The 17,588-nt window shown below is 40.1% G+C and overlaps 1 pseudogene across 1 annotated transcript in view; it reads left to right on the top strand.

The window, feature by feature from the left end:
- LOC101712572 (N-alpha-acetyltransferase 30 pseudogene) overlaps positions 1-17,588 on the top strand; it is an 83,134-nt pseudogene that overhangs the window by 49,599 nt on the left and 15,947 nt on the right. Inside the window, exons 5-7 of the transcript XR_015448671.1 lie at positions 383-2,776; positions 7,589-7,733; positions 11,701-11,892. The product of XR_015448671.1 is annotated as an N-alpha-acetyltransferase 30 pseudogene (transcript). The remainder of the gene's footprint in view (positions 1-382; positions 2,777-7,588; positions 7,734-11,700; positions 11,893-17,588) is intronic.

Raw genomic sequence — 17,588 nt, 5'->3', positions numbered from 1 at the left:
AAAAAGATATATATTCTTAATTGTTTGTCAAAATGAATTTAGATGGGGACTCCCTTTGATGAATATAGAAGTGGCCACCCAGAAAATGATTATTCTGGTCTTAATTCATTAAAGGGACCCCCTAGTAAATTTTATATTATAATCTTATGGGAGACACATCACAACGAATATTATCTAAATATGTTATAAATTGATTACATTGGTTATTCTTGATATTTAAGCACTGATTATGTTGTTACAAAATATTTACATTGGTTAAGTTTTAAATATGTTATTGTAATATGTCCACATTGGTTATCTTCAAAAACTTAATCAGGTTAGCCTAACTCTCTTATCTACAGCCCAGCCTTGCTTACATTGCAGGATGAAATTTTGCTTACAGGTTAAAAAGATGACATCCCTGAATCTGTTGCATGGTCTGTTGCTGTTCCTGGCACCGCTAACAAAAAGCAGATTTCAACCAGTTAACAAAGAACAACTGCTCATTGCCCTGTATGGTAACCCCTGTGACTGTGCTGGGGGTTCTGGTGGGGCTGCACCCACAAGTTACACTCGTAGTACTGATTGCGGCAACAAGATTGCCTACTTGGTTTATGAGGCCACGCTAATGGAAGGATATAACCAAAAATGGGATTGCGTCCCTAAGCCTAAAGTCATATCAATAGTCAATGGCGAACCAGGGCCATGCCCTGCCAATTGTGCCAAGGCCACAGAGATGCATTCTACCTGTTACACTGAAGCCCAACAATGTACGCATTCCGATGGAAAAATATATCTAACTGCTGTTCTACAAAAAACTTACAGGGGCTCCGTCGGAGGTGACTGGGACTTTTCCAGCCCCACTGGATATCCTAAATTTGGCCAACCCTCCTGCAATGGCAGTCCCGGCAAAGATGTCTGCTGGCCGCCACAGGCCCCAATTCATGTATCTGATGGTGGTGGGCCTTCAGATCAGCTCAGGGAAGAGCGAGTACAAAAACAGCTCGAGACTATCATCCAAGAGATGTACCCCTCCCTAAATTATCATCCGCTGGCCCTCCCCAAACCTCGAGGCCCAGACCCTGATGTCCAAACCCTGAGTGTCTTAGAGGCCACTTATCAATTGATCAATACATCCAACCCAGCCTTTGCTGCGGATTGTTGGCTATGTTTGACCCTTGGCACACCCCTGCCCCTCGCCTTGCCAGTTGTCAACCAAACTGACTATGCCAACAGTTCTAGTTACAATTGCAGTTTTTCTCTGCCCTTCAGGGTCCAGCCAGTACAGTTCAATGCTTCAGCTTGTTATCTAAGTTCGGGCCACAACGATAGCTTCGATGTACCTGTCAGAGTCCAAAATTCCTCTCTCTGCTCTGTAATGCTTAATGGCTCTGCCGCCATTTGCCCTGCCCTGGGTCACGTGCTCGTCTGTGGAGGGAGCTTGGCATTCACCTCCCTCCCCACTAATTGGACTGGGCTGTGCGTGGTGGCGACTGTCCTCCCGGACATCGCCCTCATTCCTGGAGATGAGCTGGTGCCCTTGCCCAGCTTTGACTATATCGCTGGGCAACATAACAGGGCCATTTCACTGGTCCCCCTGTTCGTGGGGCTGGGGGTGTCCGGTGCCCTTGCCACTGGCTCTGCTGACATCTGAGTGGCGTTACACTCCTATGCCAAATTATCCAACCAGTTGATTAATGATGTTCAAGCTCTCTCCAACACTCTTACAGATATACAAGATCAGATCGATTCTTTGGCTGAGGTGGTCCTTCAAAATAGAAGGGGCCTGGACCTCCTCACAGCAAAACAAGGAGGGATTTGCATAGCCCTAAATGAACATTGTTGTTTCTATGCCAATAAATCTGGGATCGTCAGGGGAAAAATTCACGAACTTCAAGAAGATCTAAACAGACGACGACAAGAATTCGCTCAAAATCCCCTCCGGACTGGCCTCAATGGTTTCCTCCCTTATCTTCTCCCTTTGCTGGGACCCTTATTGGGCCTACTTCTGCTCATTTCTTTGGGGCCCATAATATACAACAAAATCATGGCCTTCCTTAGAGCCCGGATAGAGGCAATAAAAACAGCACCCATACAGGTCTACTATCATAGATTGGCAATGGCTGACCAGGATGAATGCCGGACTGTCGATTAGGTCCTTGCCGTGGTGAAATGTTCTCGCCCCACCTGGTGAGTGGGCTGGCAAGCCAATGACGGGCAACTGAGCAAGCGTGCCATGCAATGAGAGAGCCCTCGTGCACCACCTAAGACAGGTGCTAGAGCCTTGATTCTCTGGTTAACCGATGACGGGTAAGGTGGACGGTGCAGACACGTATGCCGCTCTGACCCAAGACAGGCTCAGCCCCCGCAGGCTTGGCTCTCCTGACGCCTTTCTAAAATTATAATTTTAAAGGGAGGACCTGTGGGGGGCCTTGCCCCCCCCCCCGCTAGAACTCTTGAGTGCTTTTTACGGGCATGTCTAAGCCTGCTGCAAGTCTACCCGGCAACAAGGAAGTAGCCCCAGTACCCTCCCCTTGCTCCCTCCCTCTAGCCCTACGGTATATATGCTGTAGCAGCTTCTGCAATAAACGAGACTTGATCAGAAACCTGTCTTGTCTCCATCTCTCGTGTCCCCTGTCCTTTGTCATTCTCACTCCCCCTCTAGGGTCTCCTTTGACTTACCCGCGGGATGGGACACCATGCTCTGAAGAAGTCCACTGGAAATGGAGTCTGGTAATGGGGAGAGGACATCACAGATGCAAATAGAGGAGGGCAACCTGAAGGAGAAGCATACCAGGTGAATCCATGTCAGAGGTATTTGGAAAGGGAAGCTGGGCTGCCCCTCAACCATGGCACTGGTTATACCCCAGGCCCAGCAAACAGCTCATCTTGGGAGGGGCTTTCACAGCTTGAGGGAGGGAGCTGTCCTTTAGGGAGCTGGACTAATGTGATGGTCTCCTAGCCTGACAACTGCTGTACCATTAAATGCATGCTTATCCTGGCTCTCTTCTCCCTGAGAGAGGAGCCAACTAGGAGAAATATTTGCAGATCAGGGCACTAGAGAAAGTGAAAGCTAGAGAATTATTCAGAGGGCAGTGAATGAGTTAGGGCCAGCGGGCCCCTTGGGAAAGTAATAAACAAGGACATGGTCCTGTGGGACCTGGAACCAGAAAGTGGCTTCAGGCCAGTGGCTCAGTGACTTACAGGGGTTAGGCAGCAGCTGTGACTGACATGACCCAGGGGAGGAGAAAAGACCCTGGCATTCCCCAAACACCAGAGGGTTTTGTGACTGCAGGATCTCCTACAAGCTGCTGGAACCCTCCCATTCCCAGCAAAAACTGCTGGGTCCTAGGGACCTCAGAGTGTGTTGGCTAGATAGTGACTCCTTCAGGGATGCAGTCAAAGAGTTTTTAGCAAGGGCAGATAACCGAAGTGTGGTGTTATTTTTCTATTATGGAATTATGGATTCTTTTATTTTTTTCACTTTTGCTTAACAATTCACCCAATTAGATGAATTATTTCCTTGGCCCCGTTAGTGATTTTTGGTTTTTTAAGTTTTTTTTTGTTTTTGATTTTGGTTTTTCTCTTGTCTAGGATACCTTTGAATACTTTCAGCAATATTGATTAGGTGGTCATGAATTTCTTTAGGTACTGTTTGTTATGGAAAGTCTTTATTTTCTGTCAGTTTTGAAAGAAATTTTTTTCAGGATACATTAATCAAAGTTGAAAGTTGTTTTCTTTTAAGGCTTGAAAAACTTCACTGCACACCAAAGAAAACAACAGAGTGAAGAGACAGTCCACAGAATGGGAAAAATATTTTCCAGCTTATTCCTTGGACAGAGGATTAATATCTAGAGCACATGAAAAATTTAAAAAATCAAACCTCCCAAAATTAAAGACCCAATCAAATAATGGGCAACTGAAGTGAAGAGTATGAATGCCCAATAATTACATGAAAAAATCTTCACCTTTGGCCATCAGAGATTGCAAATCAAAACAACATTGAGATTCCACCTTACTCCATTAAGAATGGGTATTAAGGACTCAAAAAACAACAAATACTGTGTGATTTTGGGGAAATAGCAAACTTTCTGTATTGTTCATGGGAATTCAAACTAGTACTGTTGCAGAAATCTCGGAAAGAAATACACAGAGACACAGAATTCAGATAAAACAATAAAATTTCTTCTCGGGAATGCCAGAAACAGGTCTGGTTAGTCTCTGGGCACCCTTTTGTTTAGAGTTTCCCTTTTTATATCCTTTTTAACCATTATCTCATCCCTAGTGGTCTTTGATGTGCAAATACAATTCCAGTTTCTATTTACAAGTCACAGACACAAGATAGGCACATATACATTGTGAATTCACCCTGGCATGGTAACTTTGTTAGGTTAATGAAGTTACTGGTTAAAGAGTCAGATAACTGTTACCCTAAACAAGGAGTTATAGGAAAAGCAAATCTTAAAAGAACACATTATTTATTTTGCTTCTACAACTACCTTAATATTCAATCTATTAAGTTATCTAAAACTTTTCCCTATCAGTACAACCAGTATGGATTGCACTATGGAGATTATTCCTTAAAAGCTAAAAGTGGGAATTTTCCTTGACTCAGCTATTTCCCTCCTAGATATCTTCCCCAAAGTATTAATAGTTTTGTACTGAGGATACTGTGCTTATGTCTTATCATGTTCACATACATATGCTACAGTTTCTCTTGATGTGGCTCCTTATTATCTCCCTCCCTCCCTCCTTTCTTTCTTCTTTCCTTATTTCCTTCTTTATTTCTCTCTCCCTTCCCTCCCTCCTTCCTTCTTTTCTTCTCTCTCTCTTTTCAGTTTTTTGAGACAGGGTTTCGATATGTGGACTAGAGTGGCCACAAACTAACAGCAATCTTCCTGCCCTAGCCTTGTGAGTGCTGGGATTACAGGCATGCATCACCTTGCCCAGTTGGCTCTTTATTTTCTATCTCTAAATGCATTTAGAAATTTTAGAAGATGAGACTGAATGCTTAGTAATTCTTAAGACTAACTACTCGAGTAACAAAATGACAGTTTCTGTTTTAAATTTCATCTAAGAACTTATGTTATACTTGGATTTATCCCAAACTATGTTTTCAGTTTGTTGACTTTGAAACCAGGTTCTTTCTGTCTTCTATAGTTTAGTTTACTCTTGTATGTTTTTTGTCTCACTGTTTTGTTTCGATGCTGGGGATTGGATTTCCAACTCTGCAGTCTACTTGTTAATACAAATAAGATGGAATCTCAGTGTTGTTGTAATTTGTATTTATTTACTGGCCAGAGATGTTGAACATTTTTTATGTATTTGTTGGCCATTTGTACTTCTTTGGAGGAATGTTTATTCATGTCAGTTGCCCATTTTCTTGAGTCTTTTATTTGGAGGGGGTTTGATTTTTTTTAATCCTTCATATATTCTAGCTATTACTAGTCCTCTGTCCAAGGAATAGCTGGCAAATTTTTTTTTTCCATTCTGTAGGTTTTCTCTTTACTGTGTTGTTTCCTTTGTTTTGTAGAAGTTTTAGTTTGGTATAATCATATTTATTGATTTTTGATGTTGTTTCTTGTTCAATTGGGGTTCTGTTTAGAAAGACCTTGCCTATTTCGCCTATGTCTTTAAGACTTTTATCTATTTTAGCTTCTATCACTTGAAGTGTTTGTTTTACTATTTAAGTTTTTGATCAGTTTTGATTTTAGTTTAGTACATGGTGAGAGATAGGAGTCTAGATTCAATTTTCTGCATGTGGACAGCCAGTTTTCCTGGCACCATTAGTTAAAGAGTCTATCTTTTCTCTGGCATATGTTTTTGGCCCCTTTGTCAAGGATCAGATGACTGGATGTGCCTGGGATTGTTTCTGCATCTTCTGTTGTTTCATTGATCCACATATCTGTGTTTTTTTTTTCAATCATTGTAGCTTTGTAATATAGCTTGAGATCTGAGATTGTGATGCCTCTTGCTCTGCTCATTTCTCAGGATTGCTTTTGTGATGCTGTGTCTCCTCTGATTCTATAGAAATTTTGGGATTATTTTTTCTAGTTCTGTGGGGAATGCTGCTGGCATTTTGATTGGGATTGCATTAAATCTATGTATAAGTTTTGGGAAAGTGACTATTTTGACAATATTTGTTCTGATTATCTGGGAAGATGAGTTTTCTTTCCATTTTCTGATATCCTCTTTGATTTCCTTTTTCAGAGAACTCTAGCTTTCATTATAGAGATCTTTCACTTTGTTGCTTCAGTTAATACCTAGGTGTCAGGAGCAATGCTACATAATTTTAGGGTAAAATCATTGGTTAGCCTAGTTCTCTTGCCTACAGCCCAGCTATGGAATTCCAAGACATAATTCCATTTTGGCCTCCCGTCACAACTGAGACCTCAATGATCCGGTGATGCTGTGATTCTCCAGGACAAGAAACATCCTGGGAGCGGAAAACATCCTGGGAGGAACAAACATCTACTCAGTTCCTCATTGTTCTTGTACTGTTACCATCTTATTTATGCAGGATGTACTGAACTCTCTGCAAGTCATTTGTTACATTTGTTTCTCCTGATGTACTGAATAAAAGGTGCAGTATGCTGGGTGCTTTCGTCTTTGCTGCCCAGAGCAGCACTGATCAGACCCGAAGCTCAGCTTCTTCTCAGTCTCATTTTTCTACCTTTCCTGTAATTCGCCGTGTACTGCCATGGCTCGCAGGAGACTAGGACTCACTGCAGAGGTTCTAGTAATGTCCCCTTTCCCAGTTCCCTACACCTAGGTATTGAATTTTTCTAGATTCTAGATGGTATTTTGAATGGTATTGTTGTCCTAATTTCTTTCTTGGAGGTTCATTATTGGGCTTTTCTTAGTTGGTACATTTTTTATTACTGCCTCACATTTTGTTGCTTGCAATTGGACTGTTCAAGGTTTTAATATATTCTTGGTTCAGCTCTTGTAGTTCATACATATCTAGCAATCTATCCATGTCTTCTAGATTCTCAAACTTATTGGAGTACAGATATTTGAAGTAGTTACTAGTATTCTTCTAGATTTTGGTGGTGTCTGTTGTGATTTCACCATTTTCATTTAAATTATATTGATATATATTTTTTTTCTTCCCTTGCTAAGTTAAACCAAGTAAAAATTACAAAATATTATGTTAGTAGTTTCCTTTGAGTGGCCTGTGACATTTGTTTTTTTCTTGTGAGATGAAAAGTATCTTTTCTTACAAAACAGAACAATAGTATATTTCTCTTACAGTCTCATTTGACCTCATAAGAAGACAGAGTACAGCATGAAGAAGTAAGCCAGAACTCAATAGAAGAATCAAAGTCCAGGGATTTAGCTTAGTGGGCCAGACCAGCGCAAGGTCCTGAGTTTGATCCCCAGTACCTACCAACCCACCAACCAAAAAAAACAAAAAGAGTGAAGAATCAAATGCTCTTTTCTAATTGTGCTATTGCAATAGTTTAGCAAAGATAGAGGGGTAGCTTAGACTTGAGTGTGGGCAGTAGTAGTCTGCAAAATATTTGTATTTGGGATATGATTTGAAGGCAGAAGAAACCATCTAGAAAACTGCTAACTGTGCCTGTGCTCTATTTTATTTTCTTCTTAGTTTCACTATTCAAATTGGCTGGACAGGATATACATGGTGCTGGGAACTCTGGCTGGTGTTATCCATGGAGCTGTGCTCCCTCCCATGTTGCTGGTGTTTGGAGACATGATGGACAGCTTTGCAAGTGTGGGAAAATATAGTCAAAGTAAGTATTGTTTGTGGTGCTTTTATTAGAAGCATGCAGGAAAACAGGATGATATCACTGAATGGGCACTATTGTGTTTAGTGATCTGGGAGGTAGAGGGTCTGAGTGTAGCTTATGCTTGTCAGGAATTCAAAAAGATAGTACTCACAAGCATTAGAATGGCCAGTGGAAATGCTGACAGAGATGAGTAGAAGAGCAGAGAATTCTGTGATGTCTGAAGCACCATAAAAAAACTTCAGGAGGAGATAAAAATCAATCAGGACTTTGTGAGAAACTGAGATCAGTTACAAGATTCCCTGACAGGCTGGATATGAGTAGAAGAGAGGGATCCAGGGTGATTCTACATTTTTAGCCTGAGAAGCTGGATAGGTTGCTATTACTGTCAACTGAGATGAGAAAGATGGAGGGAAACTAGGTGTGGGCAGAGAATATCAGCAATTCAGTTTTGGATATTGTCATGGATTATTGGAGAGTGATCAATCCTCCCATTGCCTGGGGGGGACAGCGAGAGGTAAAGAAAAAAAAGACAACAGAGACTTGCATAATTTTAATGTATATGGGAGCTGGGAGGTTAGTGCCTCATAATGGGCAAAGACAAAGACTCTCCAGGTTAGCCACTATTTATTGGGTACACACAATAATTGGAGGGAGTATCAGGTGGCTTAGGGGGTGGCAGTAATCCTTTGTCGATTTAGATCTTATGCAGAAGATCTTAGGTAGGTGAGGATCTTATGTTGATGAAGGCAGTAAGGAGAGCATTATTACAATAATAGGTGGGATGTGTTAAGCTGATAAAAAAATTTGTCCCTCTCTTTTTCTTACTACTTGGTTCTCAAGGCACCAGGATGTCTTTAGCTGATGTAATCTTGTCCTTGAGTATCACAACATCACGGGACCGATGAGGTCTCATCTGTGACCAGAGCCAAAATTGGAGTTCTGTTTTGGCATGTCATAGCCAGCTCCTGGGCAAGGCGACATTGGGCCTTAGACAGCTATAGTTATACTTTAATTGTAAAGTGCCTTTTCCCCCAAATTCTGTAGACAATGGATTCAGACAATGGATTAGGCAGGAAGGGAGAAATGGGTCTAAGAGAAGTGTGTGTGCGTGTGTGTGTATTTTAGGGTGGAAGTTGTATGTTTGTTAACTGAACTAATTCAGAAGAGTGGAGAAAGTAATAAATGCTGTTTGAACAGAAAGGGAAAAATCTTATTAGAGTTATGTCCTTGAGGAAGCATGAAATCCATTGCCCAGGAGGAAGTGTTTGGTTTAGATAGAAGTGAGAACAGTTCCTATACTTTAACAAATAGGAAGAGAATATTTGATTGTCAGAGTCCAAAACTAGGTAGATAAGGAGATGACAGCCTGGAAGTTTAGCTTTGATGATAATCATTCTCACTTACCTGCAAATAATATATTTCAAGACCCTTGGTATGTACCTGAAGCTATGAATGGCACTGAATTCTCTATATACTGTATTTTTCCTTTATATGCATATGTATGATAGTTTAATATATAGTATAAATAGTGCACAGTGAGATTAACAATAATTAGTAATAAAATAACACCAATGTAATAATTTAGTCTACTATAAGTTACGTGAACATGTGCTTGCACAGGATCTCTATCTCTCATAATGCCATATGGTATTGTCCTCTCCCAATTGTAGTGATGGGAGACCATACAATGCCATGGTTGACAACAAGAAACTGAAATCATGGAGAGAGAAACTGGGGGTGTGGACACTACTGCACTTCAGTTTTCTCAGTGATGTAGGAAGCAAGGCATTTGGCTGATAAAGGAGAGAGATGTAAAATAGCTATGTAAGAGAGTGGGAAAGTGAATGTACTATTAAATAATTTGTGTGTACCACACATATTCTCAACGTGGGGAGATTAATTAAAGGCTTTGGGCTTAAATCTTCAGGACACCTCTAGTGAAGTCTAGATTGACAAAGGCCCACAAGTCAGTTTGCACTTTGGGGTTAAAACTATGAAAAATGCTGAAACTGCCTGTTTGAGAATACCCTTGAAAGTACACTGATAGCTTGCAATAACACTTCACCTTTTGGACTTTTAAGTCTCCATTGATTACTATAAATCTCCCCCCCCCAGAATCATGCACATTACTATTCATACCAATTTGAGGTGTAGATGGAACATTTGATACTTTTCCATGGCTTTTGGGAACTACAGAATACATTGTTTACTCTGAGTAGAACTACTTCAGTTTTGTGAATTGGGTCAGAGAGTTGGGGCAGAAGAATGTATAGTTTTTTTTTTTTGGTAGTGGGGATTGAACTCGACCTTGCACTTGGGAGGCAGATGCGGCACCACTGAGCTAAATCCCCAGCCATATTAGTATGTTTTAGCTGTGTAAAATTCTTATGCACTTATTACCTCCCTTCGTGACATTCAGAGGCACCTGCAGGAAGATACTGCACTGCTTTTGAACTGGCATCTTTCTTTTATACCATGCACAAAAGGAGGTCCTCAGTGGTTTCTAAATTCACTGTTTTCTATATACCATGTGCTGGGCACCATTGTGTAGAGTTAGCTCTCTTCCTGGTTTATAGTGGAATCAGAGGCTCTTTGAGTGCTCCCTGGTAGCTCAGCAGGCCTAATGTGCACATTTCTCCCCATTCTGACCCTACCCACTTTGTCAGAAGTACAAACACAAACATTGCTGTAAGACTGTCAGAGGTGTTATTATAATAGTCATGGTGTGCTTCTGCATACAGTGAAGGGAAAGCTGCTGAACTTATGTATCAGTAAGAAAATTACAGGTTATTTAAACAGCTGTTTAATGTTGACCTGTCTAGGGAGAACAGACCATCATATGGGTCTGTTTAGCTACCAGAGCTGAAATCTGATGGGCCTCAGTAATCTAAGCTTGTATCATATCCACCATTCTTTTGTAATAATAGCATTAAAATTTGTATTACAGTTTATTCCTATCACACAGACATGAATTGGCTTTTATTCTTAAAAAGAAACAAGCAGTGGGCTGGGGATTTAGCTCAGTGGTTTCACCACCTACCTGTGCAAGCACACGGACCTGAGTTTGATCCCCGGTACCAAAAAGAAAAAAGGAAACAAGCACTGTCTAAGTCAAGGTGGCAGTTATGGCCAGGTTTATCCAGAACACCTGTGTGAGAACAGGCAGTGCTCTGGTGTGAAAGTTTGTGTTCTCCAAAATTCCTGTCCAGAAATCTTTTTTTTCCTCTCTTAAGTTCTTTTATTGGTACATTTTAGGTATACAATACATTTACATTTCTCATTGGGTACTTACATTTACACGATGTATTTTGGTTCTTATTTTATCCCCATTCCCTGCCCTTCCTTCACCCCTTCCACCCTTCCCTATTTGCAAAGGCTTTGTTTCCATTTATTTCCTATCTCATATTTTTTCCTTTCCCTTCTTTCCTTTCCCTTACCTCTCCCTGTTCCCCTATCCCTTTGTACCTTTTCTTCCTATTTCATATTTTTAATTATTCATTTTAATCCTTATTTACACTTTCTGTTTCTAATACCTGAGAAACTTATTTGCCACATACACATGTATGTCCTGTTTATTTTACTTAAGAGTATGTCCTCAATGTGCATCCACTTAGCTATAAATGTCTCTAATTTCTTATTCTTTATGGCTGAGTAGTACTCCATTTTATAAAAAAACCACATCTTCTTTATCCAGTCTTCAGTTGATGGGGAATTGGGCTGTTTCCAAGTTTTAGCTATTACAAACTGTGCCGCTATAAACATGGGTGCTCATATATCACTGTGGTATGATGCTTTTATTTCTTTTGGGAAGATACCCAGTAGAGGAATAGCTGGGTCAAATGGGACCTCTAATCCTAGTTTATTTATTTATTTTGGTACTGGGGATTGAATTCGGGACCTTGCACTTGTGAGGCAGGTGGCGGAACCACTGAGCTAAACCTCAGCCCTCTGATCCTCTTTTTTTTTTTAGGTACCATGTCTGGAACTCAGGTCCTTGTGCTTGTGAGGCAGGTGGCGGAACCACTGAGCTAAATCCCCAGCCCTATATGCTTGTTTTTAATGGAGGTGAAGAAGCCATGAATGATACATGATTATTTTGCAGTGTTCTAGGTGAAGACAACATCACAGTGAGCTTCTGCCATCTGGAGGAAGACATGACAGTGTAATTAGACATTTCCTTACAATTATTGTATTAACCTTTACTGTATTAATTCCTTTGTAGATATGTTTATAATTGTGCATTATTGTAATGAGAAATTGAAATTTTAAGGAGAAACAATACTAATGTTAGGTTTCAAGTAGGTTATGGTGTAGACTTTTTTTTCAAATATTTTTAAACAGAAGTATGTGTTGCATAAGATGTAAGCCTTAATAGTTATGTATGCATTGTGAACTATAGAATACAATACACATGGAAGTTAGAAAAGTTGAATATAGCTTTTTAAAATATGGTTGCATCACCACCACCACCCCTGCCCCCCATGAAGAGGGGATGAGCCACTCCCAGTGCCCAGGAGGAGGTTTCTGGGCTGCCATACCACCCCCCACAGTGCAGACTAGGTGAGCCACTCCCATCAGCCAGGAGGGGCTTCCAGCCCCAGTACCCCCCACCACCTGCACTCCCAGTGCAGTGGTGAACCACTCCCAGTGCCCAGGAGGAGGATGAGGAGGCTTCTGGGCCACCGTACCACCACCCTACCAGCTCAGAGGAGGTGAGCTTCGCATATGTCAGCAACCAGCCCCCCATGAAATGAGAAGACACATAAACAAGTCTCAAAACCAGACTTCCAGATCACCTAAACCAACCCCAAAGAGAAATGAGATGAAACACTGATACTCAACCACCTGGACTCATTGAACTGGCAACAAAAGAGGATCTGCAAAAAATGAAATCAGAAATAATTTCTCAGATAACAGCAGAGATTGTGCCCTAGTGCACAACATGACTAATAAATCTAGAGAGGACCCAGATAAAAAAATAGAGGAGCTGAGGAACATGATGGAATCCCAACATAGGAAACAAATAGAATTGATAAAAGAGATGCGCACAGATTTCTAGGAAATTCAAAACTCCATTGAAAGTTTACACAGCAGAATGAGACAATGTGAGGACAGAATCTCAGATACAGAAGATAAGATGGCAATTAGTGACCAGGAAAAGAAAAATTTCTTTAAAATTATAAGGGACCATAAGACATCAATCCAGCAGCTACTAGACGATGCAAAGAAGAATAACATAAGACTGATTGGAGTCAATGAAGAAACAGGAGAGAGTGCAGACGACATAAAAAAACGTCACAGAAGTGATGGCAGAAAACTTACCAAACAGGGAAAAAGAACCTGACATACAGATAAGTGAGGCATATAGGACTCTAACTGGCCATGATGAAAAACACCTATACATAGGCATATAATAGTTAATATTCCAGAAACCCAAAAGAACAAAATTCTACAAGCAGTAAGAGAAAATAAACAAATCACATACAAAGGAAAGGCCATCAGAATCACAGCAGACTTCTCAGTGCAATCCTTGAAGGCAAGAAGAGCTTGGAGTGATGTATTTCAAGCCCTAAAAGAAAACAGCCTCCAACCCAGATTGATGTACCCTGCAAAACTATCTTTCAAAATTGATGGAGAAATAAGATACTTTCATAACAAAGAGCACCTTAAGAACTTCATGAATACCAAACCAGCACTCCAAACAATTTTAGACAATATCCTAGGAAAAGACAATGAGGATCACAACCACAGGAAGCCCAGCAGAATGAATCCATCAGGTGCAACAAGAAATTAAATGCAAAGGGGGAAAATCCAACAAAAAGAAAAAGTCATGACAATGATAAGTCAGTACATATCAGTTATAACCATCAATGTTAATGGTCTCAATTCACCAATCAAAAGAAATAGACTGGCAGAATGGGTCAAGAAGCAAAATCCAACAATATGCTGCATACAAGAAACATACTTAATTCAAAAGGAAACTCATAGACTGAAAGTTAAAGGGTGGAAAACAATACTGCATGCGACAGGAACCCAAAAAAAAGCAGGAGTAGCTATCCACTTGGCAGATCAAGTAGATTTCAAACCAACACTGATTAAGAGAGACAAAGAAGGACACTGCATCCTTGTAAAGGGAAGAATCCAAGAGGAAGAGATGACAATCATCAATATACATGCACCAAACGCTAGTGCACCCAACTATATAAAACAAATACTAACGGACATGAAAAGTCTTATATGCACTAATACAATTGTAGTGGGGAACCTCAACACCCCACTGTCACAAATAGATAGATCAACTAGACTAAAAATAGGTAATGAAATACTAGAACTCAATTGAACTCTTGAACAAATGAACTTAACAGATGTTTACAGAGTCTTCCACCCTACAAAATCAGAATACACATTCTTCTCAGCTGCACATGGGTCATTCTCCAAAATAGACCATATACTCACACATAGAACATGTTTAAGTAAGTGCAAAGGAATTGAAGTTATCCCCTGTATATTATCAGACCATAGTGTGATGAAATTGGAGATCCATAGCAAAAGAAACTCAAAAAATTTCATAAACATGTGGAAATTGAACAACACACTTCTGAATAACCAATGGGTCACAGAGGAAATTGAAGAAGAAATCAGACAGTTCTTTCAATTAAATGACAATGACAATACAACATATCAGAATCTATGGGACACAATGAAAGCAGTCTTATGAGGGAAATTCATAGCAGTGAATATGCACATTAGGAAAACAGAAGGAGCCCAATTAAACAACCTGATGCTGAACCTCAAGCTTCTAGAAAAAGAAGAGCAGGACAACCCCAAAGCTCATACAAGGGAGGAAATTATAAAGATTAGAGGAGAAATCAATGCAATGGAGACTAAGAGAATGATACAAAAAAATCAATGAAGCCAAGAGTTGGTTCTTCAAAAGAATCAACAAAATTGACAAACCTTTAGCCAACCTTGTCAGAAAAAGGAAAGAAAAGGCCCAAATCCATGCAATTAGGAATGAAAAGGGTGAAATTACAACAGACCCAGCAGAAATCCAGAGGATCATCAATACCTACTTCCAGAACCTATACACCAATAAGATGGACAACACAGAAGAAATGGACAGATTCCTAGATACATATGAATTACCAAAGTTGAATGAGGAAGACCTGAAAATTCTGAACAACCCAATATCAACCAATGAAATTGAAAATGTAATTAAAAACTTATCAACTAAGAAAAGCCCAGGTCCTGATGGCTTCACTGCTGAATTCTACAAGACATTTAGAGAGGAACTACTGCCACTACTGTTTAAACTCTTCAATGAAATTGAAAGGGAAGCAATACTCCCAAATTCATTCCTGGAAGCAAGCATCACCTTGATCCCCAAAGCAGAGAAAGACCCAACTGAACAAGAGAACTATAGGCCAATCTCACTAATGAACATAGATGCAAAAATCCTTAATAAGATACTGGCAAACAGAATGCAGAAGATCATCAAGAAGATCATACACCCTGATCAAGTGGGATTCATCCCAGGGATGCAGGGATGGTTCAATATACAAAAATCAATCAATGTAATACACTATATCAATAGAGCCAAGGACAAAAACCATATGATTATCTCCATAGACACAGAAAAAGCATTTGACAAAATCCAACATGCATTTGTGATAAAAACTCTACAAAAAATTGGAATAGATGGTCTCTACCTCAAACTGATAAAAGCCATCTATGAAAAAACAACAGCCAATATCATACTAAATCGTCAAAAACTGAAACTATTCACACTAAAATCAGGAACAAGATAAGGATGTCCACTATCACCACTCTTGTTCAATATAGTTCTGGAAACATTAGCCACAACAATTAGACAAGAGAAAGAAATAAAAGGAATAAAGATAGGAAATGAAGAAGTCAAACTGTCATTATTTGCAGATGACATGATACTGTGTATAGAAGACCCCAAGAACTCCTCCAAAAGTCTTCTAGACTTAATAACCAAATTCAGTCAAGTAGCTGGTTACAAGGTCAACACACAACAATCAATAGCTTTCCTCCACACAAATGACAGAGTCACTGAGAGAGAAATAGGGCAAATAATTCCTTTCACAGTAGCATCCAAAAAACTGAAATACCTAGGAATCAACCTAACAAAAGAAATCAAAGACCTCTTCTCTGAAAACTATGGCACTCTGAAAAGAGAGATTGAAGATGATATCAGAAAATGGACAGACATCCCCTGCTCCTGAGTAGGAAGGATTAATATAGTGAAAATGGCCATACTTCCAAAACTGCTATTTAGATTTAATGCAATTCCAATTGAGATCCTAGCAGCATACTTCATGGACCTTGAGAAAACAATCCACAAATTCATTTGGAGCAAGAAGAGACCCAGAATAGCAAAAGCAATTCTAGGTAACAGAGACACGGCAGGGGGTATCACAATCCCCAACCTGCAACTCTACTACAAAGCTACTGTGATAAAAACAGCATGGTACTGGCAAAGAAACACACTTGAGGACCAGTGGAACAGATTAGAAGATTCAGAAACAACTCCAGACACACTCAGCCATCTCATCTTTGGTAAAGGAGCCACACACCCTCACTGGAGGAAAGATAGCCTCTTTAATAATTGGTGCTGGAGAAATTGGGTTTCAACCTGCCAAAGACTAAAAATAGACCTGTATCTCTCACCATGAATCCAACTAAAATTGAAATGGATTAAAGATGTAAATATTAAAATAGAAACTCTGAATCAGTTGAAACAGAGGTTAGGTAGAACCCTCGAAGACATCGGTGTAGGAAAAGATTTTATGAACAAAACCTCAGTTGCCCATGAACTAGCACAAACAATCAACAAGTGGGATCTCTTCTTGTTAAAAGGCTTCTGCACAGCAAGAGAAACCACCAGCAGTGTGAAGAGACAACCCACAATGTGGGAAAAAAATCTTCACCTGCTCTTCCTCAGACAAAGGTCTACTATCTTGAATCTATAAAGAACTTAAAAAGATCAGACTCCCAAATTTAAAGACCCAGTCCAAAAATGGGCATCTGAAATGAACAGACATTTCTCAGACAAAGAAGTAGAAATAGCAAATAAATACATGAAAAAATGTTCAACATCACTTGTCAGTCGAGAGATGCAAATGAAAACAATGCTGAGATTCCACTTCACTCCAGAAAGAATGGCTGCTATCATGAAATCAACCAGTAACAAATGTTGGCGGGGCTGTGGGGAAAGAGGAACCCTGCTGCACTGCTGGTGGGAGTGTAGACTGGTGCAAGCACTGTGGAAATCACTATGGAGATACCTCAAAGAACTAGGACTGGAAGTCCCATTTGACCCTGCTATTCCCCTGCTGGGGATCTTCCCCAAAGAATTAAAAGAATCATACCACAGTGATATATGTGCACCCATGTTCATAGCAGCACAGTTTGTGATAGCTAAAACTTGGAAACAGCCCAAATGCCCATCAACTGGAGACTGGATAAAGAAAATGTGGTTTTTTAATAAAATGGAGTACTACTCAGCCATAAAAAATGAGAAATTAGAGACATTTATAGCTAAATAGCTGCACATTGAGGCAATACTCTTAAGTGAAATAAATAGGACACACATGTGTAAATACTGAATAGTTTCTCTAGTGTGAGAAACTGAAAGTGTAAATAAGGAGTAAATGTATAATAGGTAATGTGAAAGAGGAAGAAAAGGGCCAAAGGGGAAGGAAGTGTGTGGGCTAGGGGAAAGGATAGAAGGGAATGAGATTAATATGAGAAAATGGAAAAATAGGAATAAAAATCTTTGTAAATAGGGAGGACTGGAGGGCTTGAAGGGAGGGCTGGGCAAGGGTGAAAAAT

Source organism: Heterocephalus glaber, unplaced genomic scaffold (genome assembly GCF_053883595.1).
Source record: "Heterocephalus glaber isolate CG9 unplaced genomic scaffold, H.glaber_assembly_v1.0 deba00000546, whole genome shotgun sequence".
NCBI classification, from domain to species: Eukaryota; Metazoa; Chordata; class Mammalia; order Rodentia; family Bathyergidae; genus Heterocephalus; species Heterocephalus glaber.
The sequence above is the reverse complement of the archived record's forward strand: the minus strand, read 5'-3'. Positions and strand labels throughout refer to the sequence as shown.